Source organism: Herpailurus yagouaroundi, unplaced genomic scaffold (genome assembly GCF_014898765.1).
Source record: "Herpailurus yagouaroundi ecotype Mexico unplaced genomic scaffold, PumYag 77, whole genome shotgun sequence".
Lineage (NCBI taxonomy): Eukaryota > Metazoa > Chordata > Mammalia > Carnivora > Felidae > Herpailurus > Herpailurus yagouaroundi.
The window spans coordinates 74,058,768-74,086,468 of record NW_024412388.1 but is presented as its reverse complement, the minus strand read 5'-3'; the positions used below and the strand labels follow the sequence as shown (position 1 = coordinate 74,086,468).

The 27,701-nt window shown below is 36.1% G+C and overlaps 1 protein-coding gene across 3 annotated transcripts in view; it reads right to left on the bottom strand.

Moving 5' to 3' along the window:
• Positions 1-27,701, bottom strand: part of HS2ST1 (heparan sulfate 2-O-sulfotransferase 1) — a 171,780-nt gene that overhangs the window by 43,476 nt on the left and 100,603 nt on the right. The window contains exon 1 of one of the 3 annotated variants that reach the window (XM_040470874.1): positions 811-857. The exons of the other annotated variants lie outside the window; for them this stretch is intronic. The gene's annotated coding sequence lies outside the window, so the exon portion shown is untranslated. Of the gene's footprint in view, positions 1-810; positions 858-27,701 lie in introns of those variants that run through there. 3 annotated transcript variants of the gene reach the window in all.

Here is a 27,701-nt window from a genome sequence, read left to right as displayed (position 1 = left end):
CTCTCCTTGAACTCTTCTCCCTGAACTCAATCACATCATTTTCTTATGAGTATTTTTAGCTTGGATCACTTCTCCTCGAACTCAATCACTATGAGAACTGACCAAATAAATTTCTATATGAAAGGCTGAAGGCTGGACACTGAACACTGCCAAGTGCTTTCTTGGGTGGTTTCCAGGCAGTCAACAAGGGGTGCCTGTGCTATCATTAACACTTAAAAGTTTAAGTAGATCATCCTGTAAAAAAAGAAGTGATAGCACCTTTCACTTCAACGGAGATGGAGTAGACCAATGTTTTGCTATTCTTCTCACTGTGTACACCTAAAAACCCTGGACATTATATATAAAATAACCACAAGACTCTAGGAAGGTGGAGGGAAAGTTCCTCTACAAAATCCTACAGCTACCATGACATTAATAGTAAAAAACTGAAATTGAATGTTTTCCTTCTAATATCAGAAACAAGGTATAAGGTATAATCTCATTACTTTTATTTAAAATAGTGTTAGAAGATCTTGGGGCGCCTGGGTGGCGCAGTCGGTTAAGCGCCCGACTTCAGCCAGGTCACGATCTCGCGGTCCGTGAGTTCGAGCCCCGCGTCAGGCTCTGGGCTGATGGCTCAGAGCCTGGAGCCTGTTTCCGATTCTGTGTCTCCCTCTCTCTCTGCCCCTCCCCCGTTCATGCTCTGTCTCTCTCTGTCCCAAAAATAAATAAACGTTGGAAAAAAAAAATTTAAAATAGTGTTAGAAGATCTAGCATTACCAACAACAACAGCAGCAACATACAGATAGAAAAAGAAGAAATAAAACTAACCCTATTTGAAGATGATATGATTTTCTATGAAGATAATCACAAGGAATCTACAAAAACAAAACAAAACAATCCTAGAATAAGTGAGGTCAGCCAAGTTCCAGGATACAAGATAAAAATACAAAACCCAACGTATTTCTATACCAGAAATAAACACATAGACACAAAAATGAAAATTACAAAATCATCTATAATTACACAAAAAATACCCAGTTGTAAACCTAACAAAACATATAGAGGACTTATATGCATAAATAAAGGTTGAAAACACCCAAAACTTGTTGTAAGGCATGAATCTACACATTTAAGCTCAATGAACTACAGGAAGGATAAACTCAAAGAGATCCACGGTGACACATTAAATCAAATGGTTAAAAGCCAAGGCCAAAATGAGAATCTTGAAAGCAGCAAGAAAAAAAAACACAACTGATTACATATAAAAGATCTGCAATAAGATTAACAGTATAAGACCAACAGTATTTTGGTCCACTTGATCGTGTCCCATAAGTTCCAAAGGCTCTGATCACTTTTCTTCACTAGTTTTTCTTTTCACTCCTCTGACTATAATGTTAAATAATCTTTATGTTCACTGATGGAAACTAAAAATAGGAATAGATCACTTGAGAAATCTGTAAAAACATGGAGGATGTTTTGAGATGTACTATCTTGGGAAAACTCAAGAAAAGATACGAAGAATTATCAGTTGGAGTCCCCATCTTCTATCAAAGTATTCATTTTAAGTGATTGAGAGGCATAAAGAATTGTCTTGAAATGGGCTTACCCATGACTATAATATTTCATATTTTAAAAATAGGTACTTGAGGAAAAAAGGTACTTCTACGATATTATCATTCTGTATTTAACTGTGCAGTTAAATTCCTTCTTAAAATAAAAACAAACCAAGTCTCAGACAACCAGTCAAAGATGGAACACAGGCTCTGGAGCCAGATTAACGTGGGAATAGTATCCTGACATCAGTATTCAGCTGGTGATCACTTTGACACCAAGTTTCCTCATCAGATGACAATAATAATGGGGCCTCTTAGGTTTTTTTTTTTTTTTTAATTTTTTTAATGTTTATGTTTGTTTTGAGAGAGAGAGAGAGAGCACAAGCAGGGGAGGGGCAAGAGAGAGAGGGAGACACAGAATCCGAAGCAGGCTCCAGGCTCTGAGCTGTCAGCACAGAGCCCGATGTGGGGCTCAAACCCACAAACTGAGAGATCATGACCTGAGCCAAAGTCTGGCACTCAACCGACTGAGCCACCCAGGCGCCCCTCTTAGGGTTTAAGAATCAAAACATGAGAATGCATATAAAACACTCACCACAGAGCATGCACAGAACAAATGATGCATATAAAGCACTTAAAATACATAATGAGAATTCCACATTAGCTACTACCAATATTATTATTTCATATAGGTGATTAGTATATTTCTCAGATTGATAATAAAAAGGTTGTAATGTATAAGGATTTCACATTTTTTAGGGGCGCCTGGGTGGCTCAGCCGGTTGAGCTTCCGACTTAGGCTCAGGTCATGATCTCACAGTTGGTGGGTTTGAGCCCTGCGTTGGGCTCTATGCTAACAGCTCAGAGCCTGGAGCCTGCTTCAGTTTCTGTGTCTCTCTCTCTCTCCCTGCCCCTCCCCCACTCATACACTGTCTCACTCTCTCAAAAATAAATGTAAAAAATTAAAAAAAAAAAAAGAATTGCACATTTTTTAATTTGTGCAATAACTGTAAAACCTATAATCAAGTTTAGCAAGTACATTAAGTAAAATATAACTCATATTCCTTTAATTTAGTAACCTAACAACAAAAAGAATTATATTGGTGGTTATCGGACTGATGGGATATTTAATAGCTACTTTAATTTTCTTACCTAATCATCTCAAGAGCATTAACCAATATATTTTTAGTGGCAGTTCATCAGTGAGATTAAGTTTGGAAAGAAAATTTGATTTTTGTAATGTATTTTCATTAATGTTAAGAATTAATGTATAATTAATGCACAAGCATAATGTATATGTAAAACATGTATCTACAGGGCCTAGGAAAAGATACTGCATATAGAGGCATTCAATAAGTGCTTGTTAAAACTGTTGAGTTTATAAATGCTTTTGTTTTTAGTATTAATGAACTCATATAAGATTTTGTGAGTACTTGCTTATTTTTGGTGATTTTTAAAAGTGAAGTTCTTATAACAAAATTAATCCTTTCAAAGTGAACAATTCAGTGGCATTTAGCACATTCACAATGGGGGCAACCATCATATCTATCTAGTTCCGAAACACTTTCTTCACCCTCAAGGAAATCCAATACCCATTAAGCATTTCCCTCTCCACTATCCCCTACCAATCTGTGTTGTCTCTGTGGATTTGCTTCTTCTGGATATTTCTTTATGCAATATTGTGATAAAGATCAACAAGTATTATCCATATCCAAAAAACAATAAGCTGGTAGTGAAAGTTTAGGAGGAATTTTTATATGTAAACATTATAATATCTAAGCCCTCATTTTAAGTCTCCTAAGTGCTATTTTTTTTCCTCCAAACTTTAAGATTTCCTTTCTCTTATACATCCAAGGGGAAATGTTAACTTACTCATATGGACGCATACTGATTGTGAAGAAAGTACTCACATGGGCAAAGCCCCTGATTGATATTTCTCCAAAGAAGGTACACAAAATGATCAACTAACACATGAAAAAATGCTCAACACAATATTAGTCATTAGGGAAATGCAAATGCAAACCAGTTTACATCCCCTAGGATGGCTATAATTAAACCAAACCAACCAACTCACAAAGATGTGGAGAAATTGGAGCCTTCATGCCCTGCTAGTAGGAATGTAAAATGGTGTGATGATGGAAAAGGGCTTGGAGGCACACAACACTGCATGGTGCATGTAGACCCTAAAAGTGGTTCTTGATAAGCTTAGAATATGGGAAAAAGGGTAAGGGCAAAGTAAAACATAAGACAGGCAGTTGGGCAGAAGCCAGATCATAGTATCTTCATCACCACGTTGGGAATATGAACTTTTAAGTCAGCAGTTCTCAAACCTACTGATCTTGGAACTTCTTTATACGCTTAAAAATTGAGGACTTCAGAGTTTTTGTTCATGTGGGTTATAGCTATCATTATCTTAGAAATAAAAATTATAAAACTTAAAATATTAATTAATTTATACATAACAATAAAACATGTTAGAAATAAATGACATATTTTTGTGTTTTGCCAAAACAAACAAAAAAAATCAGTAAAGTGTTTTTATATTTTTTGCACATTTTTTTAAAAGTTTGGTTTAATGAAAGAAAACTGGATTCTCATACCTGCTTCTCCATTCAAAATGTAAACATATATTCTTTGGATTGGAGTCTATGAAGAAAATCAGACTCATGAATATACATAGTTGAAAAAGGAGTATTTTAATAGCTTTTGCAAACAATTAGGAATATTCTTTGACACTACATTAAAACTCAGCAAGTGTTGATTTCTTAAAGGTTAATTGCAATGTGATATAAAACTATATTGTTAAACTTTTCATACATTGTTATACTGATCTACCTTGTACTGTCACTTGGAAAATACTGGCTCATGGCATTATGTAGATCCTCCAAATGCTAGCACATTTAATTATACGATCCCCCCCATTGCCTAGCAAAAAAAAAAAAAAAAAAAAAAAACTCACATTCATTGTATCACCACCATTCTCATAAGAAAAGTCTGTAAGTATTGGTAAGCTGTCATATTTGTGGTGACAGCCACAGTTTGTCAAATTTTATAATAGCAATAAATACCGTCAGTCAGTTGGTTTTCCTTGAAGTGACAAGTTCACTTTGTTTGTTTCTGAGAAAATGTCTGCCAACTACCCAAGTCTGAATAAACATAGTTTATCTGTTGGTTTTTCTTTCAAGTAAAAACAGTGTTCTATGAAAAAATGGCTTGTTGGGCTTACAATTCAAACAACTGCTACAAATCAACACAACTGCTTTTTCTCAAGACAATCATTGTACTTTGATACGCAGAAACGCTTGGTATATCTTCCATTTTGTCACAGAGTATTAAAAATATACATATACTAAATAGTCAGGATTTAATAAGGTTAATGGTTTTAGCTGCTTTATAAAGGACACCGTTATATGAAAATGACTTTGTTTTGTAACTATGATCAAACTGGTAAAGAATACAAAGATTAAATAGTACAATCTGGTATCATGACTGCTTTTGTACCATGAGCACAAATGGCAACTAGTGAAAAAGGCAACTAACATCTCAGAATTATTATGGAATAGTTGTGGACTACTTTGTGAACTCCCTGAAAGGGTCTTGAGAACCCCTGACACCCATGGATCATACTTTGAGAACTTCTTTGCAAGCAATGTAGAGACATTTTTGAAAAGCTTTAAGTAAAAGCCCATACAATCCCTCCACAATGCAAGGTTCTATGAAGCATCACTTTATAGGGTGATAGCCCTGGAGTTGAGTATTAATCAGCTGAAGACATAATGGAAATTAAGACCCAAAGGAAAGCAGTTGCAATACGGATGAAGCCTGGGAACCCAGAAGAGGTTAAGGCTTTTTTTCTAAGCTATACTGAGGAGGAGGATGGTACCCTTCACTGAGTTTGGAAATTAGGAATAGGAAGAAAAGCAATTGGGGTAGAAGAAGAAAGGGATTCAAGACATTTGGAAATCTACACTGAAGTTCAAACTGACAAATCAAGTATGTAGGGGGTATGTTGAAGAGTCTATTTCATAAGGGCTTTTATTTCGAGCTTATTATATAAGAATACTACCAAGCCTGACAGGTGTAGAAGACAGGATAGAGAAAGCACAAGAGCAGAAAAGATCTGAACTAGAAAGTGTAATGTGGCAGCTGTTCTCTCCCAGCCCCATGGACAGCCATATACCCAAGTGTTTGGGTTGGAGAAAGGAAATACAGGACAATGATAAAGGAACTGTTTTTATTTTTTTAAGTTTATTTATTTTGAGAGAGAGAGAGAGAAAGAGAGAGAGAGAGAGCACAAGCAGGAGAAAGGCAGAGAAGAAGAGAGAGAGAGAGAGAGAGAGAGGGAGAGAGAGAGAATCCCAAGCAGGCTCTGCACTGTCAGCACAGAGCCAGATGCAGGGCTCAAATTCACAAACGCTGAGATCATGACCTGAGCCAAAACCTAGAGTCAGACGCTTAACCCGCTGAGCTACCCAGGCGCCCCAAGGAGCCGTTTAATGAAGGGCTCTGTAATACGGAGGGGTACTATTTTAGGTAGGGAAATAATAAGTACTAGAATACATAAAATTTCAATCATTTACCATAACAGAAGTTTAGTTCTTATTCAAGTACCAATGTGTGTTCCAGACTGGTAGATGGCCTTTTATACAATGATTCAAAGAGTCAGCTTCCTTCCTTCTTGTAACTTTGACATTTCTCCAAGAACTCAAAGTATTTTGCATCTAGTTAGCAGATGTGGGAAGACAGAGTGGAGAAAACACAGTAATTTCCCAACTATCTTGGCAAACACTAGTCATATGGCTATCCCTAGCTGTAGGGGTGGTGGTAAAAAATTGAGCCTTGGGTGGGCAGCTGCTTCCTAGCAATAAAGACATACTATGAGAGGGACAGCATGAATAGTTGTATAGTCAGCCACCTCCCCACAAAGCCACACGAATCAGATTCACAAGTGATAAAGTATGACACGGATCGAGAAGGATACAAGAATTTTCTCTATTTCTGTATGGAACATAGCATCAATCTTGGCACCATGAGGGCTCTACTTTCTGACATTTCCTTTTAGGGAAGCAGCAGAGACAATGATGCTTGATTGGAGATGGTTGTTCAGTTGACAAAAAGTTGATAGGGCAGATGCTTGGAGACAGAGGGGGGATTCTACTTTTTATTTTTTTCCTTGACACATTTGAGACACCTCTGGAAGATTTCCAGAAACATCAGAATGACATTTTAATGGAGAATAAGGTCCTGTGTGAATATCTGGGATCAAGACCATGTGAAAAACAGACTATTATTAACTCTGATTCCATAAATGTCCACAGAGCTACTGTGAAGAAAACTTGGATTATGAGTTTTAGACATAGGTGTCTATGGAACATCTAGTCAATAATGTGTAGGTTGCTGAAGACGTACAACTCACAGGAGAAATTTCTGAAGTAAAGACAGAACTTTAGGAATCACAACATAAAGGCAGCAGCTGATGTCAAGGGAGTGAATGAGATCATGAAGATAGAGTTAAAAATAAAGAGCATCAAGACAGAATTTTAAGACCATCAGCCTTTGATCTAAAGATTTATTTTACTAACACTACCTAAATATATGTGCAATACAACCCAAACGAATCTTAGAATATTAGTGTAAAATCATGTGTTTACCTGTTTACCTACTAATAAACATCTTAAGTGTTTCTGACCACACTGTCCACTTTTAAATACCCATTTTAACTCACTTCAACAGGTAAAGCAATTTTAAGACCTATATCCTTGGCTTCACATCTTACTAATATGCCTTTGGAACACTTTTTTTTTTTTTTTTAATTTTAAAAATGTTTATTGATTTAATTTGAGAGAGAGAGAGCAAGCATAGGAGTTGCAGACAGAGGGAGACAGAATCCCAAGGAGGTTTCACACCATCAGTATAGAGTCCAACGTGGGGCTCAAACTTATGAACCACGAGATCATGACCCAAGCTGAAACCAAGAGTCGGCCGCTTAACCAACCTAGCCACCCAGGCGCCTCTGGAATGCCTTCTGGGAACTTGATGAGTTTTGTAATTCAGAAAGCATACACTTGGGCCTTATTACTATAGGATGCACTTTATTAAAATAAATCTCTGCTAGCATTCTTTTTAAAAGTAAAAATAAAGATGCAATAATATGAAAGATGTAAAAGTACAAAGTTAAGTTACTCAGGGAAGACAAAAATTGTTCCTAAAATGTAAACACTGGAGGAAAATTACAATAGGAGGAACTCAACTACGTGTAAACTTTGTAATCCAGCTAAAATATTAATTTTGATATTAAACTGGCAGGAAGATTCAGAGGTTTCCTCCAATTTTATTGTAAGTCCAAACTGCCATTAAAATAGATGTGCTTTGATTACTGAATACCATAGCAGGAAAACTAAAGCATTTTCAAAATCAAGAAAGAAATGCCAATACTATCTACAAAGCTGAATTATTTTCACACTTCAACAACTGCACCTGGTGCTCCATTGACTAGTAAGTAAAAAGAATAAGGAAATAACTTGGATTCAACTCCAGCTGGGTTTGGAGATCATTAACTAAAACCTAATGCAACAGCTGTCTGAAAATTAGAATTCGTTATGCTGAAAACTTGCCATTATTTCACTACAGCTTGGTGTACGTCATACTGTAAAGGAGCAGTTTTGAATTTGAGCATGTACCAGAATGACTTGCAGGATTTGTAAAATATAGATTCCTGCCATCCTACCTTCTCCAGTTAACTAATCCTCAGGGCCCAAGAAATGTGCATTTCTATCAAGTTCCCAGGTGATGCTGGTGTGATGGTCCAGGAACCGAGAAATCATGTCATATAGAGTATTTCTTTTGGTTTATGAAAAAACAGTTTTAGAATATCCTTTTATTCTATGTAAATAGTTCATTGGTATTACCATTAATTTGGAATTTACAGCAATTTTTGAAATAGTTTAGATCTGTGAAAAATAACGCTACTCAACTTCATGGTATAAACTAGTTGTAAGCAGTGGGGGGTGGGGGGGTGCCTGGGTGGCTCAGTCAGTTGACCATTCTGGGAAGCCAACGTTACTGTGATACCCAAAACGAGACAGATATTACAAGACACTACAGAGTTGGAAGCGCAGTGCAATGAAGGGCTAGGTGGCAGGATCTCACAGGCTGACTAGTACCTTCTCTGCCTTGCTTGTATGACCTTTAGCAAAATCTGAAATGGCAGGCAGTAATTACGGCTGAGAAGGCTCCCAAGGCCAAGACAAAGGCAGTTTCCCACTCATGGATAGCCAGCTTGCAGTTCCCAGTGGGCCATATTCATGGGCACCAGTCTTGTACGAGTGGCCATGACTGCCTTGGTGCACAGCACAGCCATCTTACTGTACCTCACCGCAGAGGTTCCTGAATTGACAGGAAATACATCAAAAGAATTGAAGGTAAAGTGTATTACACCTTGTCACTTGCAACTTGCTGTTTGTGGAGACGAAGAATTGGACTCTCTTATCAAGGCTATAATTACTAGTGGTGGTGTCATTCCACACATCCACAAATCTCTGGGAAGAAATGACAATAGAAGATTGTTTAAAGGATGCATGGATTCCTTATTATCTCAAGACTCTAAATACTCTTTTTTTTTTTAATGTTTATTTATTTTTGAAACAGAGAGAGACAGAGCATGAACGGGGGAGGGTCAGAGAGAGAGACAGGGAGGGAGACACAGAATCTGAAACAGGCTTCAGGCTCTGAGCTGTCAGCACTGAGCCTGATACAGGGCTCGAACTCACGGACCACGAGATCATGACCTGAGCCGAAGTCGGCCGCTTAACCGACTGAGCCACCCAGGCGCCCCTCAAGACTCTAAATACTCTTAACAGCTGTCTGGTGTTGGTGATTCCAGGGGACTGTGTCTCTGTGAAAAACACAATTCTGCCTTGTAATTCCATTTGGTCAAGCTGGAAGTTTAATTAGCTTTCCAACCAACCAAATCTCTGCATTCAAGTCTTAACCATGTTTAAGTGTAATTGCGGCTTCAAAAAAAGCTATTGAGGGGCACCTGTGTGGCTCAGTTGGTTGAGTGTCTGACTTCGGCTCAGCTCATGATCTCACTGTTCATGAGTTTGAGCCCCGTATTGGGCTCTGTGCTGACAGCCTGGAGCCTGGAGCCTGCTTCGGATTCTCTGTCTCCCTCTCTCTCTGTTCCTCCCCTGCTTGTGCTCTGTTGCTCTGTCTCTCTCTCTCTCCCTCAAAAATAAATAACGATTAAAAAAAATTTTTTTTTAAGCTATTGATTCTGACTGAAGTAGTGCATTTTTGACTTGACTGTTTTTAAAATTTTTTTTTTCAACGTTTATTTATTTTTGGGCAGAGAGAGACAGAGCATGAACAGGGGAGGGGCAGAGAGAGAGAGAGGGAGACACAGAATCAGAAACAGGCTCCAGGCTCTGAGCCATCAGCCCAGAGCCTGACGCGGGGCTCGAACTCACGGACCGCGAGATCGTGACCTGGCTGAAGTCGGCCGCTTAACCGACTGCGCCACCCAGGTGCCCCGACTTGACTGTTTTTAAACAACTGTTTGGATTTTAATTGTGAGGCAGAAGTTACAGTGGCATTATTTCCACTCCAGTGGATAAGCTCAATAAAGATCATATGCCCCATCCCCCTGCCCCCAAAACACTATAGAACAAATCCCAGACAAACACAGAGGCAAAAATTAACATTTAGTTAAGTGAGTACAATACATAAAAGGATAATCATCCTACCCATGTGGGAATTCAAAGTTGGTTTAACATTTGGAAGTCAATGTAATTCATCATATTAACAAACTAAACAGAAAAACCATATGATCATCTTAATACATGAAGGGAGGGGCGCCTGGGTGACTCAGTCAGTTAAGCATCCAACTTCAGCTCTCATCATGATCTCAGGGCCTGTGAGTTCAAGCCCTGCATCCGGCTCTGTACTGACAGATCAAAGTGTGTAGCCTGCTTCATATTCTATGTCTCCCTCTTTCTCTGCCCTTCCCCAACTCTTGCTCTGTCTCTCAAAAATAAACGTTAAAACAACAACAACAACAACAACAACAAAACACATGCAGGGAAAGCATTTGACAAAATCCAACATCCATTCGTGATCAAAACAAATCAGCACAGAAGGTATAGAAGAGAATTTCCTCAGTGATAAAGGGAGACCTTGGAAAAGTCTATTGCTAACATCATTATTGAAATACTGGGTGTTTTTACCCTAAGATTAGTAGTAAGGCAAGAAGGTCCATTCTCACCACTTTTATGCAACACTGTCCCGGAGGCTCTAGCCAGTGCGGTAAGGTAAGAAAACGAAATAATGGCACACAAAGAGCAAAAAGTAAAACTGCCTTTTGTTGCAGAAAGCACAGTTGCTCTGCAGAAATTCCTAAGGAATCTACAAAAGACCTAGGAGAATTAATGAGTTTAGCAAGGTTACAGGATACAACAATCAGTAACACATGACGATTTATTTCTATACATTAATAACAATCATATTAAATTTTTCAAAACTACCATGTAAAATACCATAAAAATATAAATAAATTTTCAAAAAGATATATAAGACATAGTAAGACATTATAAAACATTGCTAAGAAAAATCAAATAAGACCTAAATAGAGAGAGACCATGGTTCATGGTTGAAAGACTATTATTAAGATGTCAATTCTCTCTCGAATTTATATATAGATATATAATCAAAATCTTAGCGGGCATCTTGGTATAAATATTTGTTATAACACAATCATAAAACTTACATGGAAATGCAAAGGCTCTAGAATAGCTAAAACAATTTTTTAAAAGATCAGAATTGGAGAACTTATAGTAACTTATCTCAAGAATTATCAAGTTACAGTAATCAAGACATTGTGGTATTGGTGTAAAGACAGACATCGAGATTAAAGAAACAGAACAGTTAATCCAAAAATACAACCACACATACATGATCAATTTATTTTTTACAAAGTTGGCAAGGCAGTTCAATGGAAAAGCTGATCACTTTTTCAACAAATGATACAGGAACAATTGGATAGCCGTAAGTTTAAAAACATACTTCGTAATACATGGAATTCTCACTTCACACTACATAGAAAAACAAAATCAAAATGGAACACAGACCTAAACATAGGAACTAAAATTATAAAACTTCTATAAAAAATATAATCCTAGTAACTTTGGGTTTGGATTATTTCTTAAATATATCATAAGCAAGAACTACAAAAGCAAAAATCAATACATTCAACTTCACTGAAATCAAAAGACACAAAAATTAAAAGGAAAGTCGCAGAGCAGGAGGTAATATTTGCAAATTATATAACCAAGAAAAGCTCTGCATCTGGTATGTAGAGAAAACAACCAAGCTCTTTTTTTTTTTTTTTTTGAACGGACAAGATTTGGACACTTCCCCAAAGGAGATACAGATAGAAGATAAGAATGTGAAGAGATATTCAAAATTCCTACTCATCAGGGAAAAGAAAATTAAAAGGAGATAACACATGACTTATATAAATGGCTAAAATTAAAGAATGACCATAACAAGTCTTCACAAGAATGTGGAGAAAATGGAGTTCTCCTGAACAGCTGGTGGGAATGTAAAATTGGACAACTACCCTGGAAAACAGTTTGAGAGTTTCTTAAAAAGTCAAACTTAGGGGCGCCTGGGTGGCGCAGTCGGTTAAGCGTCCGACTTCAGCCAGGTCACGATCTTGCGGTCCATGAGTTCGAGCCCCGCATCAGGCTCTGGGCTGATGGCTCAGAGCCTGGAGCCTGTTTCTGATTCTGTGTCTCCCTCTCTCTCTGACCCTCCCCCGTTCATGCTCTGTCTCTCTCTGTCCCAAAAATAAATAAAAACGTTGAAAAAAAAAAAAAAAGTCAAACTTACATTTGACCACAGAACCCAGCCATTCCATACCTATGTACTTAACCAAGAAAAATAAAAATGTATACCCAAAGTCTTGTAACCAAATGTTCACCTTTATTTTTAATAGTGCCAAACAGAAAACATCAGTATGTTCATCAAATAAATTACTAAACAATTGGGGGTATATCCATACAATGGATTACTACTCAGTAAAAAGGGAAAGACCTATTGACAAATACACCATGAATGAATTGCAAATATTGTGCTAAGTTAAAGAAGCCAAACCCCACTCCCCCCCAAAAGAATACATATTGTACTATACAGTAACGAAGAACAAAGCTGCTAGTTACATAAAGTTCACCATTTGGTCAACTGTTCATTCCCAAAGTAGATTATAACACGTTATATTTAATATTTTAATTGTATAAATCAATGATACATGAGTGCAAAAACTAAGAGTGCTGTTGCTTCCATGAAAATCAAATGGGATACTGTGGGAAGGCCAAGTAAAAATTGCTCTTGAATCCGATATTGACAAGACAATTGCAAAAGACTTGAGAAAAAAATCTGGAGATCTAGCTTGCTTTGTAAAGGATTAAGTTTTTTGTTTTTTTTTTTTTTTTTTGGTTACTTATTAAAGAAGCCCAAAGTGGAAAATACAGACTAAGTATTATAATAAGTGTGCTTTATAAAACAAAAATAATGTGGAACTCCCACAAGCAGATTTATAGTCAAAGAAAAAGATTTATTTTGTAGTTTTGATATGTGCATGAATGAATGCACTTATTACAGATTTTGAATTAAAATATTTAAGGTACAATTCCTGCATGCATCAAACAACAAAATATGGGCTTAATCCCATTGAATAATTTAGCGTCTTTTTTGAGTTTACCTTTTTCTATTGCAAAAGCTAATACACTCCTGAAAAAAAAAATGAATTCACAAAACCAGAAAGATGAAGAAAATAACATATAAGTTCCTCATTCAAATATAACCCTTGTAAATATCCAGGAACATTTCTTCACTATTTTTTTTCCTATGGTTTTATTAAACAGTAATCATAACATATAACCACTTTTGTATCTGCCTCTTCCCATATTTAGAAACATGTTATTTTTCCCTTATCACTGAAAAAAAATGGCCATTTCTAAGACTCGCATTTGGCACAGGCTTTTCAAATCACAGAAGCCACACATGTACATACTAACGTATACCTGTACTAAGGTACAGAGAGAGCCATTCATTTCTCTTCTTGAATTCAAAATCAGATATTAAAGACAGTATGAATCAAGAAAGGCTAAAAACTGGATTCCTAAGAGTATCATCCTAGGCGACAGACAACTGCTACTTTAAGAAACAAGGTCTGACCTATTATTTCTCCCCTTTATTCTCTTTTATTACCTCAGCTTATTTAAATCTATAAAAGCAGCTTCTCTGAAAGACTGAGACAACCAGAAAATCGCTGCTAACTCAAATAACAACCTGTGGCATTAGCGAAGCATTTCCCACCTCAAAGAACAGTAAAAACAATGACCTCTGTGGAGTTTCCAAAAGGAGTTTCCAAAACACCCTCCTTTATGTGTAAAGACAGATATAAATTCTGACATCTCAGGCCTGGTGTCTTAACTGCCACTTTCCTATGTTTGCATTCTAGGGAACCAATAAAAAAAAATATGATAAAGATGACAGGAATAGTTAATGCTGTCAACTAGAAAGCTAAGAGCAAGTACAGCTGTAATGTCCAAAAATGTGGGTACCGCCCAGAATTGCTGCTTATTTAATGGCCTTTATGTTCTTATTTTCTAGTTCCATATAACAAAAGTTACACACATCTCAAAATTATGTGACTGAATAATGCTATTATTCAATACTATAAAACTTTTCTCCTGCCAGGTGTTTTAGCCTATTGATTGCCAAATATTTGTTCTAAGCTCAACTTTCAATGGTTCCACATAAATTTCAAAGCTTAACTGCTCTGAGGCTTAAAATACTAGCGTATTTTCCAGTTATTTCCCAAATTTTCTAAAATAAACATTACTTCTGGAACCCACAGAAAATTTATTCTCACAGAATATATTATGGCACAAATATAGTCACTCAGCTGAAAGATACAGAATACTATATATTTCTATACATGCATTTTGTGGCTACATACACACTTTTGTTGATAAATACTAACACTGGTATAGAGAATCAGAGATGATGCATTTAGTAAAGTCCTATTTTAGAAGCATTTTTATGTATATAAAAACAGAAACATCCACTTTTTGAATGAGAAAGACATCTTTTTAGTTCCAAATGACCATACTCACAGCAGGGCACAGACTAACCATGCAGGACACAAGGCAGGACTGTAACAACAAAATACTTATTTTCACTTCTGACTACATAAGAATGTAATGAACAACAAATCTCCATCAGCGGTTTAAGACAGAAAAAAAGTAAATCCAGTAGTTGTTTTGCTTTACTACAATAAATTTGAATAAATTTTTTTATTGATTGCTAAATCAGTTAAAGTAAAAGGCACTTTAAACAGGTTTACCTGGTCTCATAACATGATTCAAGCTAAAAGGCTTAATTTAGAGTCACATATAAAGTAACACTAAAGACTAGTCCTTACAATGCTAATCTTCAAAGTTTGACAGCTCTCAAAGTTACAAAATTTCTTACATTATACCCAGAAATCTAGGTTATTACCCCTTCCCATCAGCCCTACTCCATACAAAATAGTGTTAAATTACCAGGAAGATCCTCCCTAGTATGACAGCTTTGCCTTGCAGTATATTTTGAGTTAGAAGGCACAATGAACAGAACTGTTTTCTATATGGAAAGATTTGTTATATCCATCTCCTTACACAAATATGTGGCTTTCCACAGGCAAAATTTCATCTTGGAAGGTGAAAAGAAAGGAGAATAGACAAGAACATGGCTCCTCTTCACTTTCATTTATTTTTTTGAAGTTGTATTTATTTATTTTGAGAGACAAAGAGAGCAAGCAGGGAAGGGGCAGAGAGAGGAGAGAGAGAATCCTAAGCAAGCTCCACAGTGTCAGTGTGGAGCCCCATCTGGGGCTAGAACTCACTGACAGCGAGATCATGATCTGAGCTTTCAAACCCAAGAGTGGGATGCTTAACCGACTGAGCCCATCCAGGCCCCCACTTTCATTTTAGATGGCCACCATGAAAAGAGCTGGGTTTTAGTAAGGATGCGCTCATTTTTTTCATGTGGTGTAAAGCTTAAAAAAAAAGTTGGTTAAGTGTCAGACTCTGGATTTTGACTCTGGTCATGATCTCACGGTTCATGAGTTGGAGCCCCAGTCAGCCTGCACTGAAAGTGCAGACAGAGCCTACTTGGGATTCTCTCTCTCTTTCTCTCTCTCTCTCTCCCTCGCTCTCTGCCCCTCCTCCTCCTCCTCCTGCTACCAGGCTCTTGCATGCACGCTCTCACTCTCTCAAAATAAATAAACTTAAAAAAAAAAAAAAAAGTCCGGAAAGGTAATTCCTATGAATCATATAATTTTTACACAGTATTTCATTGAACATATTCCCTAACATACATACAGTATTATGTACAATAAATACAGTATTATAAAATACAGCCAATTATAATCTATTTAATGATGACTATGGAAACACATAATCTCCAATGAATGACACATTTATCATCTTGATGCTTTAGAAGAACTAAGTAATACACAAGCTCTCTTCACAAGGAAGTTAATCTGTTTTGAAGGAAAAAGGTTTATATGTTTAGACATGTTTTGTGGGCAATGCAAGAGAGCACTTTTTCTCTATTTAACACAGCTAATGCCTATCTCTCCAAAAATATTAAAAGGAGGCACGCATAAAAAGAAAATGGGCTTTTCATTTTTATTTTAAAAATAATAACTGCTGTAAAAAGAGCAACTGCAACTCAAAATAGATTAAAGACTTAAATGTAAGACTTGAAACTATAAGACTTAAAAGAACACATAGGGAAAAAGCTTCATGACATTGGTCTTGGCAATGATTTCTTAGCTACAACATCAAAAGCACAGGCAACAAAAACAAAAATAGACAATTCAGACTACATCAAACTAAAAAGCTTCTGCACAGCAAAGGAAACGACATTAAAAAGTAACATATGGAATGGGAGAAAATATTTGCAAGCCATATATCTGAAGGAACTCCTATTAACTCAGTAGCAAAAATACAAAAGCCCAATTAAAAGATGGACAAAGGACTAAATAAACACTCCTCCAAAGACATACAAAGGACCAAGAGGTACAGGAAAAGATGCAATCACTCACCATCAGAGAAATGCAAATGAAAACAACAAAGAAGTATCACCTCATACTTGTTAGGATGAACATAACCAAAGAATGAAAGAATGAAAGAAAGAAAGAAAAAAAGAGAAAACAATAAGTATTGATGAGAGTGTGGAGAAACGGCAATCCTTGTTCACTACTGGTGGGAATGTAGAATGGTATAACCACAATGGAAAAAGGTATGTAGGCTGCTTAGAAAATTAAACAGAGAAGTACCCAGACGATCCAGCAATCCTACTTCTGGGTATTTATCTGAAAGAATTGAAATCAGGCTCTTTGTGCTCACATGTTCACTACACCATGATTCATAACAGCCACGAGGTAGAACAACCTAAATGTCCACCAGTGAATGAATGAATAAAGAAAACATGGTGTATACATACAATGGAATAACATTTAGTCTTGAAAAACGAATGAAATCCTGTCATACACAACAGTATTGATGACTTCGGGGGATGTTATGCTAAATGAAATGAACCAGCCAGAGAGGGCAAATACTGTATGATTCCACTTATTCCAAGTATCTAAAGTAGTCAAACTGACAGAAACAGAAAGTAGAATGGTGGCTGCCAGGGGCTGAGAGATGGCAAAATGGGCTGTTGTTGTTCAGTGCGTACACAGTTTCAGTTAGGTAAGATAAAAAAAAGTTCTAGCGATCAGGCGTACAACAATTATGCTTATAGTTAATAATGTACTGTACCCCTCAAAATTTGTTATGAGGGTTAAAAAAAAAAAGGCTCATGATTATTTTTGCCAATTTACTTTTTCCATTGAAAATTTAAAACCTATTTACAATTGCACACAACAGGTATTTTATTAAAATTATAGATTACCTTGAGAGGAAAAAAAGCAATAAATTCAAATGGTTCAAATATTAAGAAGTATTTTTAAATACTTTTTGTGCAACAAAAAGTCTCAAGAGGTCCTGTTCCATCTGCCCAATTTTCATTCTTCACAATATGTAACCATATTACTGAAGGTATTAGTTACACCTTCAGAGATCATTTTATGTAAATATGAGCAAAAACTAATAAATACCTTTTTGACTCAAATATTAAGATAACATATACTTTACCTTGCCTTTATTTCTTTTAAAATTTTTACATATCAAAACATAAAGAACTTCCTTGTTCCTTTTTTTTCTTTTTAAAGTGGCACAGCACTCCACTACGTACATGTACCATAATTTATTCAATCAATCCTACTGATGGGCATTTAGCTGGTTTCTATTCTTTAGTCATAATAAAAATATTTTGGTATAATCTGGTACATACATCAAGTTATGGAATTTTTCAGATCCTTAAGAACACTAGTAAGAATGCTAAAGGCTTTAGGTATAGAAACCCTTTTTCTTTTAAATATTTATTTTTGGGCGAGCGCAACTGGGGGAGAGGCAGAGAGAGGGAGACACAGGATCTGAAGCTGGCTCTGTGCTGACAGGCTGACAGCAGTGAGCCCAAGGTGGGGCTCGAACTCATGAATTGCAAGATCGTGACCTGAACCAAAGTTGGACGCTCAACCAACTGAGCCACCCCAGTGCCCCGAAACCCTCTTTTCAACAGGTTTGGCTGACACAACCCTTCAATAAATTTTTTTCTCTTATCTATAAAATGGAGGATTGGGGCTGGATTATATCTCTATGGTCTCCATAATTTTTACTGGACTTTCCATAACATCTATCACATATAATATTTTTAGCTTTCGTTTTATAAACTTCAATTAATTTTATTGAACTTATGTTTTCCTTTGATATTTAATTTAACATTTTTTCATGACAGTAACCTTAAAAGTCAATGTTAGAATATACAAGAGTAGTTTAATTACTTACACGTGTAATAAGTTTCCAAGATGGCACCCCCAAACCCAAAATAAAATGCATGTACTGTTAATTATATTATGTACTTAAAATAATTATTTCAGTGGTAGTGATTGATATACACATCTGTACTTTCAATACATTTCACTATTTTCCTTAGTAATAAAAGACTCATTTTGAGGTAATTGCTGGGTGTTAACAACACAGCATACTGTCACAGAGCAGATCAAAGCCACCCAAATCATACAAATGATCCTGACCTATCCAAACATAATTTGATAACTTTTTTTTCTTTTTAAGTAGGCTCCACACCCAGCAGGGAGCCCAATGCAGGACTTAAACTCACAGCCCAGAGATCAAGACCTGAGCTGAGATCAAGAGTCAGACCCTTAACCAACTGAGCCACCCAGGCGCAGTAAAGTGTATGTCTATTTATAACTAAAACACCACTGATTAAAATAAAGTATATTGATCACTAATTCTACAAAGCTATTCATTGTCATCCTTCTCTTATAAAAGCAACCAGAATCAAATTGTACTACATGAACTGAACACTGACCAAGAAATAAGCTCCCAATAAAATGTTAAATGAGAAAAGAGGCCACAAAAATATATAGACAGTAGAATCTCACTTTTAATAAAAATTATACACATACAAACACAGTATGTTGTGAGTAGTACAAGCTGGTACAATCACTCTGAGGGCAATTTGGCAATATAAAGATGTGTACCCTGTGCCAAGCAATTTTATTTCTAGGCACCTACTAGAAAAGTATTTGCTCATGTGTACAAAGAAACGAATAATTATGTCGACAGCTGAACTGCTTAAAATTGGCAAAAAAAAAAAAAAAAAAAGATTATTGGGTGAAAATGCAAGCTGTATACAGAATGACACATACAGTATGTTAAACATCTCTGCAAATAAAAAATATTTTTTCTCTGGTTATATACATGCAAGTAAAACTGTTTACCAGAAAAATAGTAGATAAATACACATCCAATATATAATCGCTTCTAAAAGAGAGACGGGTATCAGAATTAGAGATGGTCATCAAAGAGAGTGTTAGCTTTATTTGAAATGTATATATTTAAGAAATAATTTCTGTAATTTAAAAAATGTTGCAGTGGCTAAATGTCTGGAGTAAGTATGCCAACATGTTAATATTTCATAATTCTGATAGAATAGGAGTGATTTATTTATGCTTTTCTGTATTCTCTTAATTTCTAAAATGTGTTTTTAAAAGAAAAAAAATTTTTTTGAGAGCAAGAGAGAGAGCTCATGTGTGTGAGAGAGTGAGAGCAGGGGAGAGGAGCAGATGGAAAGGAAGAGAGACAATCTTAAGCAGATTCCACGTCCAGTTTGGAGTCCAACATGGGGCTCAATCCCATGACCATTAGATCATGACCTAAGCTGAAATCAAGAGTCGGAAGCTTAACCAATGAGCCACCCAGGTGCCCCCAAAGAAAAATATTCAGTACAACTTATGGACGGATTTATTAGGCCAGAGAATTTTATTTTACAATTACAAACATGCAGGACAATAGAAGGACTAGAAAACATTTTAACTTGTGCTTTTCAACAGCAAGATATGTTGAACAATTACAATAGTTATCCAACTTGCAAATCACCTTAGCAACCTTCAATAGCTGTCTCATATCACAGGGAGACATTTTTCACTTTCGAAGCAAAAGCAAACTATCACCAAGATAGTCACTATTCAAAGTATTATTTAATTAGTAAACATTCAGGTACCTCTTTTCCCAGAAGATGAGCACATTCAAATGACAAAAAAGCAAAAGTTGGGAGCAGATAAAGAAAATGTCAGTATCCGTGAATGTGATAAATTAGATAATCAAAGAAATAAATGAATTTTTATTATTAATTTCATTAGAAGAGGGAAAAAAAAACACTTCAATTACCAAAATGTATAATATGTCATTTAACAAATACTGTTGGGAAATGATGTGACATATACAAGTGAATTTTCCAGATAAATGGAACTCACCCTTTTAAAATCAAAACCTTTCAATTTAACCATTCTGATGAAAATCCCTCAAGAATTACATACCCCCCCTGTGGTTTAAAACACACATACTGAACATAACCAAGGTTTTCCTTGAAAACTACAGGTTAATATTCACTCATTCACTCATTCATTTAGCAAATTAGATCTGTCTTCAGAGAACATGCAATCTAGATATTCTAGTCTTGATATTGGTCTGATTAATTTTACAGTTAATTCATCAATTTAATTAAAAATAAAATCTACAAAAATGGAAATTCTTAAGCACTTTTTCACTTCATTTCAGTATTCTCTTCCACTCTTTCCCTAAACAAATCTTCTAGCCAAACTGTTATGCCCCCATAACCTAGTCCATGTTTTCATATCTTTGAGCCTTTGCTCAATATTCATTCCACTTGGAATATCCTCCCTCCAACTGCTGTCAAAAACCTACTCATCCTTCAAAGCCTATCTCAAATTCCAACTATGCCATGAATGGTATTTCTTATTTTCCCAATTAAATCAATGGTGCCAAAAACAAGATACTCACTTTCCTCAACAACTTGTATTACTTCCTAAACAACAGTACAGAATTTTAAATCCTTCTGGGAGAAAAGATTTACAGAACAAACATTAACTCATTTCAAACTAATTAGTCATGGGTCACACTCAAGATCCTCACTTGTAAAATATATATAATGTCAAACTTACAAACTTAGGGGCGCCTGGGTGGCGCAGTCGGTTAAGCGTCCGACTTCAGCCAGGTCACGATCTCGCGGTCCGTGAGTTCGAGCCCCGCATCGGGCTCTGGGCTGATGGCTCAGAGCCTGGAGCCTGTTTCTGATTCTGTGTCTCCCTCTCTCTCTGCCCCTCCCCCGTTCATGCTCTGTCTCTCTCTGTCCCAAAAATAAATAAAAACGTTGAAAAGAAAAAAAAAATTAAAAAAAAACTTACAAACTTATTGTGAAACTTGTGTATATCTATATATATATATGTATGTGTATATATATATGTATATATATGTGTATACACACACACACACATATATGAAGTATCCATATCAATGAGGATTATATAGTAGATGCATAAAAAATGATCAATATAATCCACACTACAAGTGGAAAACCAAGTAGAGAAAATGCTTGCCAAATTATCATGACAATATCCTCCTTTAACAGGCATGTACGAACATCAGAAAATCTGGGCCATGGAACTCAACCATGTGATATCTCTAAGAGAAAAAAGTAACTTGCAACAAGAGCTCCCTTATTTATCTGAGTACATGAACACTCTGAATCCTAAAGGAGAATAAGTTTTTCAAGGAAAAAAAATATTTAAAAAAATGTTTAGAAGTAATGCTTGTAATATGAACAGGTCAATGCCACTATTAAAAATTATTCATGGGTACATTAGTTTCCTATTGCTGCTGTAATAAATTACCACAAACTTAGTGGCTCAGGAATGGAAACATGAGAAGTCCTAAAATCAAGGTTTTATCAAGGCTGCTTTCCTTCTAGAGGCTCTATGGTAAAGTCCACTCCATAGAAGCTTCTTCTAAGCTTCTAAGGGCTCTCTCTATTCATATCTTGGCTCATGGCCTCTACCCCTACCTTCCAAGCTAGCATCATAGCTTCTTTAAGTATCTCATTATGACCCCTGATTCTATCTTCTCACCTCTTTTTCTGACTCTGACACTCCTGTCTCCTTCTTGTAAGGACCCTGGGAATTACACTGATATTACCTCGATAATCCAGGATGATCTCCCCATCTCAAAATGCTTAATCATGCCTGAAAGTCTCTTTTGTCATGTAAAGTAACATATTCACAAGGTTCTGGGGGACTATTATTCAACCTACCACAATAGGTATTTTTATCTCTTTAATTTTATAAAGATTACTGACACTAATTCTTTGATCCAATTTTAAATAATCTTTTAAAAGGAAAAGCTTACTATAAATTCTTGGTAAAACTGATAAAATTTGTAACGTTTTTGCAAGTTCAAGATTCTTGTAAAAGATCTTGATTTCTTGGAGCCTCACTCTACTAGCCTGACAGACTATAACTGCATTTTTGAAAATATAGTTCATTAAGTGGTCACTTACGAACACATTTACAACTTGAGGACAATTTTAGTGAATTTAAAATCCCATAATGAAAAGAATAACAACTGCTTGAAGAATAAAATGATCAATCCATTATTAATTTATTTTCTTCCCTTTAGCATCCGGGAAAACCATACATAATAGTTACCTTGGAGGTCCTATGTCACAGAAAATGAAAGAAAAAACCACCAAGAAACAAAAAACACAAACCCTAACTGCTCTAGGATAATGATTTTCCAAGTGTACAATATATATTGGCTATTTCCTGTAATACTAACATTTCCAATCTCAAAGAGTTTACAATTTGTCATGGAATAACAACTTACTGTGACCGTCTTCACTGGTATCTCATTGAGCCACTTACAAAAAATCCCATTTTTAACACTTGGAAACAAATTAAAAGGTAGGTAGTAGTCTACTCATTTTTTAGATTTAATCAAGATTAAGAACTACTTCCCTTGTAAAAGCAGCAAGAGAAAAACAGCTAGTTAGGAACAATGAAATCCCCATAAGGCTATCAGCTTATCTTTCACCAGAAACTTCACAGGTCAGAAGGGAATGGCAAAATATATTCAAAATGCTGAAAGAAAAACATCAGAAGAATATCTGACCCATCAAAGTTATCACTTGGAATCCAAGGAGAGACAAGTTTTCCAGACAAGCAAAAGCTAAAAAAGTTCATCAATATTAAATCAGCCTTACAACAAATGTTTTTATTTTTTAAATTTTTTTAATTTTTTTTTATTTTAGAGAGAGAGAGAACATAAGCAGGGGAGGGCAGAGGGAGATGGAAAGAGAGAATCCTAAGTAGGCTCCATGCTCAGTGCTGAGCCTATCGTGGGGCTCGTTCCCCAGCTGGGATCATGACCTGAGTCAAAATCAAGAGTCTGATGCTCAACTAAATAGACCACCCAAGGCACACCTTATAAGAAATGTTAAAGGGACTTCTTTAGATGGGGAGGGTGGGGGGGTGGGGTGGGGGGAGAAGAGGGAGACCATAAATAACATTAAGAAAATTATGAAAAAAAAATCTCACTGACAAAGGTAAGCATATAGTAAAGACCAACGACCTATATAGCTAGTATGAAGGTTTAAAGACAAAAGTAGTAAAAATATCTAGATCTACAATAATTAGTCAAGGATACAGAAAATAAAAAGATGTAAAATAGGACATCACAAACAAACTGTAGGGGGAGGGGAGTAAAAATGTAATGCTTTGAAAATGCACTTGAACTTAAAAGACTACTAACTTAAAATAGACTGCTATATACATGTTATATATGAACCTCTTATGATAACCATAAATCAAACACCTATAATAGATACACAAAAAATAAAGGGAAAACCATATAAACATAACACCAAATCTGAATGGAAGAGAAGAAACAAGAGGAGAAAAAAAGAAACAAGAGGAGAAAAAAGAAACAAAACTAAAAAAACAATCAGAAAACTGACAAAATGGCAACGAGTATATAACAGCACTTCATATTCATCCTGCAGAGTCTTAGTAATGCAGTTTATCATAGGAGTCAGCCATTTAACTCTAGCAGAAAATTCATATTCCTCTCTAGGAAAGATTCTTCATTACTGATTACCTCTGAACAGCCAAAGGAGTTCTTGTAGTTGATTCATTCTAGTTTGCCAAATATATGCCAATAATCCCCTTGAGGAATATTTATGAATAAAATGATAACAATGTCTGAGATATGCTACAGAGGGAGGCATAAATGAAATAAGATTGTATGTGAGTTCATATTGCTGTAACTTGGTGATAAGTATACAGGGATTTATTTTACTATTCTAGTTATGTCTCTTGAAAATGATTCACAAATATATATAATCTCAGCTTTCATAACTGATTAAAACTTTTAAACAATGGCATTTATCATTATTATTTTTCAATCTAGAGGCTCATCATAATTAGAAGATTGGGTTTACAACACACTAAATGGATTAGGAAAACCAAAGACTGGGAATGAGTCAGATGAAAGGGAGAAAATTATTTTTATAAAGGGCAGTAATCACAGATGGTCAAATGGAACCAGCTGTTCATCCATACAATCTGTGGGAGTTAATCTGGAGCCTATTCAAAACTTTTAATTACACTGGTCTTCCAATATATACATTTCATAGCTTTTTAGGCCAAGAATATCTGTTGTTGGGACTACCTTCGTTATCAAAATAAGTGGGGGAGGGAGGAAACAGCAATAAAAAGAAAAGGAAAATGCATTTTTTAAATCTTTTTGTTCATGTTTATTTATTGTTGAGACCATGCACACAAGTGGGTGAGATGCACAGTGGGGGACAGAGGATCCAAAGTGTGATCCGTGCTGACAGCAGAGAGCCTAATGCATGCAGGGCTCGAATTAAGGAACTGTGAGATCATGACCTAAACCGAAGTCGGATGCTCAACCAAGTCACACAGGCGCCCCATAGAAAATGCATTTTTATTCAAACTAAGAACTCAGAATAAATAGTAAGCAAGACCATAAATAATGAGAATTCTGACTACTTTGGGAATTAACCCCTGATAGTAAAGAGCTATCCTAAACAATCTAGAATAATCTACAATATTTGCTCTGAGATAAAACAAATAATTTCCTATAAACATCTATAAGTGAATCAAAATAACAAAATAAAGTCTCAAATGTATCAATAACAGAAAGAGAGAGGACCTTAATTCTGTCTTACAAGTTAGTGGTTCAAATTAGAGCTTTAATTAAATTAGCATTTTAATATTCAGCTCCATTTTTGACCTTTAGAATTTATGCAGAATTAGGAAAGACAACTGACACACCAGTTACTCCAAAATAGATGAATTTTCTTCCAATACTGTTCATAGTACTAATATCTTCTTCAAATATAGAGAAGTTTATACATTTCAGTTGCACATCATCCAGTCAATTTTAGTTTTTCTGTGATAGTCATAAACGTTCTCATGAGTCTGGTATTCTCAGTCCACTCATGAGCAATCCTTTTGGTATGAGCTATTTGCACAATAGTGTTTATTGATTAACTGAGACACTTAAGAACAACTATGTTCTTAATTTTCATCAGCTATCATCATTGGAGTCCTAGTCAATAGATCACAGAAGTTTTTACATTTTAAAACTGACCTGCAATCATTTTTAATAATTAACCATGTGTAATTCAATTCTCTCTTGTGACAATGAAGAGAGAATGGTACACTGAAGCAGTAAATTATGCCATAAAATATTAGAATTATAGTATCATGGTAGCAGGGTGGAACATTTTCCATTTTAGAGGACTAACACCTGCACTTTTTCATTTGTCCTTTAAAAAACTGTCACTCAAGGGGCACCTGGGTGGCTCTGTCGGTTGAGCATCCAACTTCAGCTCAGATCACGATCTCATGGTACGTAGGATCGAGCCCCGTGTCTGGCTCTGTGCTGACAGCTCAGAGCCTGGAGCCTGCTTCAGATTCTGTGTCTCCCGCTCTCTCCGCCCCTCCCTCGATCATGCTCTGTCTCTCTCTAAGATTAAACATTAAAAACATTTTTTTAAATTGTCACTCCATATTTTTAACTTTTCAAACTTTGCCATTTTCATTATCTAAACAATGTTCTGTTTGTTATGATTTTAATTAATATTGCAATAGTGCTTTAAATCAGCAAATCTTAAACAACTGTATAGTGAATATTCGGTCACAGTTTACAAACTAGGAAAGATCTTCGAGAAGTCCCACTCAAAGTGCTCATTTGAGAGCAGATGAAGACCCTGTGCCTGAGTGTAAATTAAATTCGCTCCTTTCTAATCAACAAATGCTGGCTACCAACACCAAAAAAAATTTTTTTTTTCCAGCCTAATTCAATGGTGCACTAGTGCTTTAGCTGATTTACATTCTGGCACTAGCACCACGGACTGGTAATAAACATTTGTAGACCGGCAGGCAAGCAACCCATGGACCACACTCTGGAGGTGCACTGTCTTACAGATGATCTAGTGCAGTGGTTCTCACTTCTGGCTCCACAAGAGAATCAACCGGGAAGTGCCAGAAAACAGGAACATCTGGGCCCTGTTGCAGAGATTCTGATTTAATCAGTACTGGCTGAGCCTGGGGCGTAAGTACTTTTGCTGATCTAGGCTCATCCCATTCTACACATGATAACCCTGAGGCTAAGAGAACCAACTCATTCCCAGCTTATGAGACCTGAGAATCACAGAACCAACTTTCAGTGCAGGAACTTTTCACTACACACCGAACATAAGATTGGTTACAATTATTACAGCACTATTTTGTATTCAGGATATTGGAAAAACAGTAACGTTTGTGAAATTTTTGCTTTCTAACTATTGAAATAAGGGACAATAAAGTATAAAGAAAGCATGATATGGTTAAATTTAGGTTATCTAATTTAAAAAAAAAATTTTTTTTAATGTTTTTTATTTTTGAAGGAGAGAGAGAGAGACAGAGCATGAGTTGGGAAGGAGCAGAGAGAGAGGGAGACACAGAATTCAAAGCAGGCTCCAGGCTCCGAGCTGTCGGCACAGAGCCCGATGAAGGGCTCGAACTCACAAACCACGAGATCATGACTTGAGCCGAAGTCGGAAGCTTAACCGACTGAGCCACCCAGGGGCCCCTAGGTTACCTAAATTTAAGTTAAATTTGGGTTGTCTTCCTTAAGATACAAATAAATTTCTGTTACCTGAGATAAATGCAAAAGGGGACATTACTAAATACTCTGTGCTTTTCTTCAAAATACTGACATCAATTCTCGAGCAGCAAGCTATTAACAAATTAACTTGTTTTAATGTCAAGTGTACATATGTTTTTTTCTAATTTGAAAAGATCCTATTGGCATCAAAGGCAAATGGACTTTTATACCTTTCTCTCCTGATTTAACGTTCAGTGTGAAAACAGTCAGCCAGCTTCTCCTGGCCAGCAATGAGGATGTTTTCAATAAGGAGTCCAGGGCTTTGTAACTCTTTCTATAACGCCTATAAACCAGCGAAAGCGTAGATGGGAGCAAGCTAGAACTTACACTTGTACCTGCTGGAGTGCTTTATTTCCCCTGCATTTGAAAATAAAACTGTACATTGATTTTTCTTTTT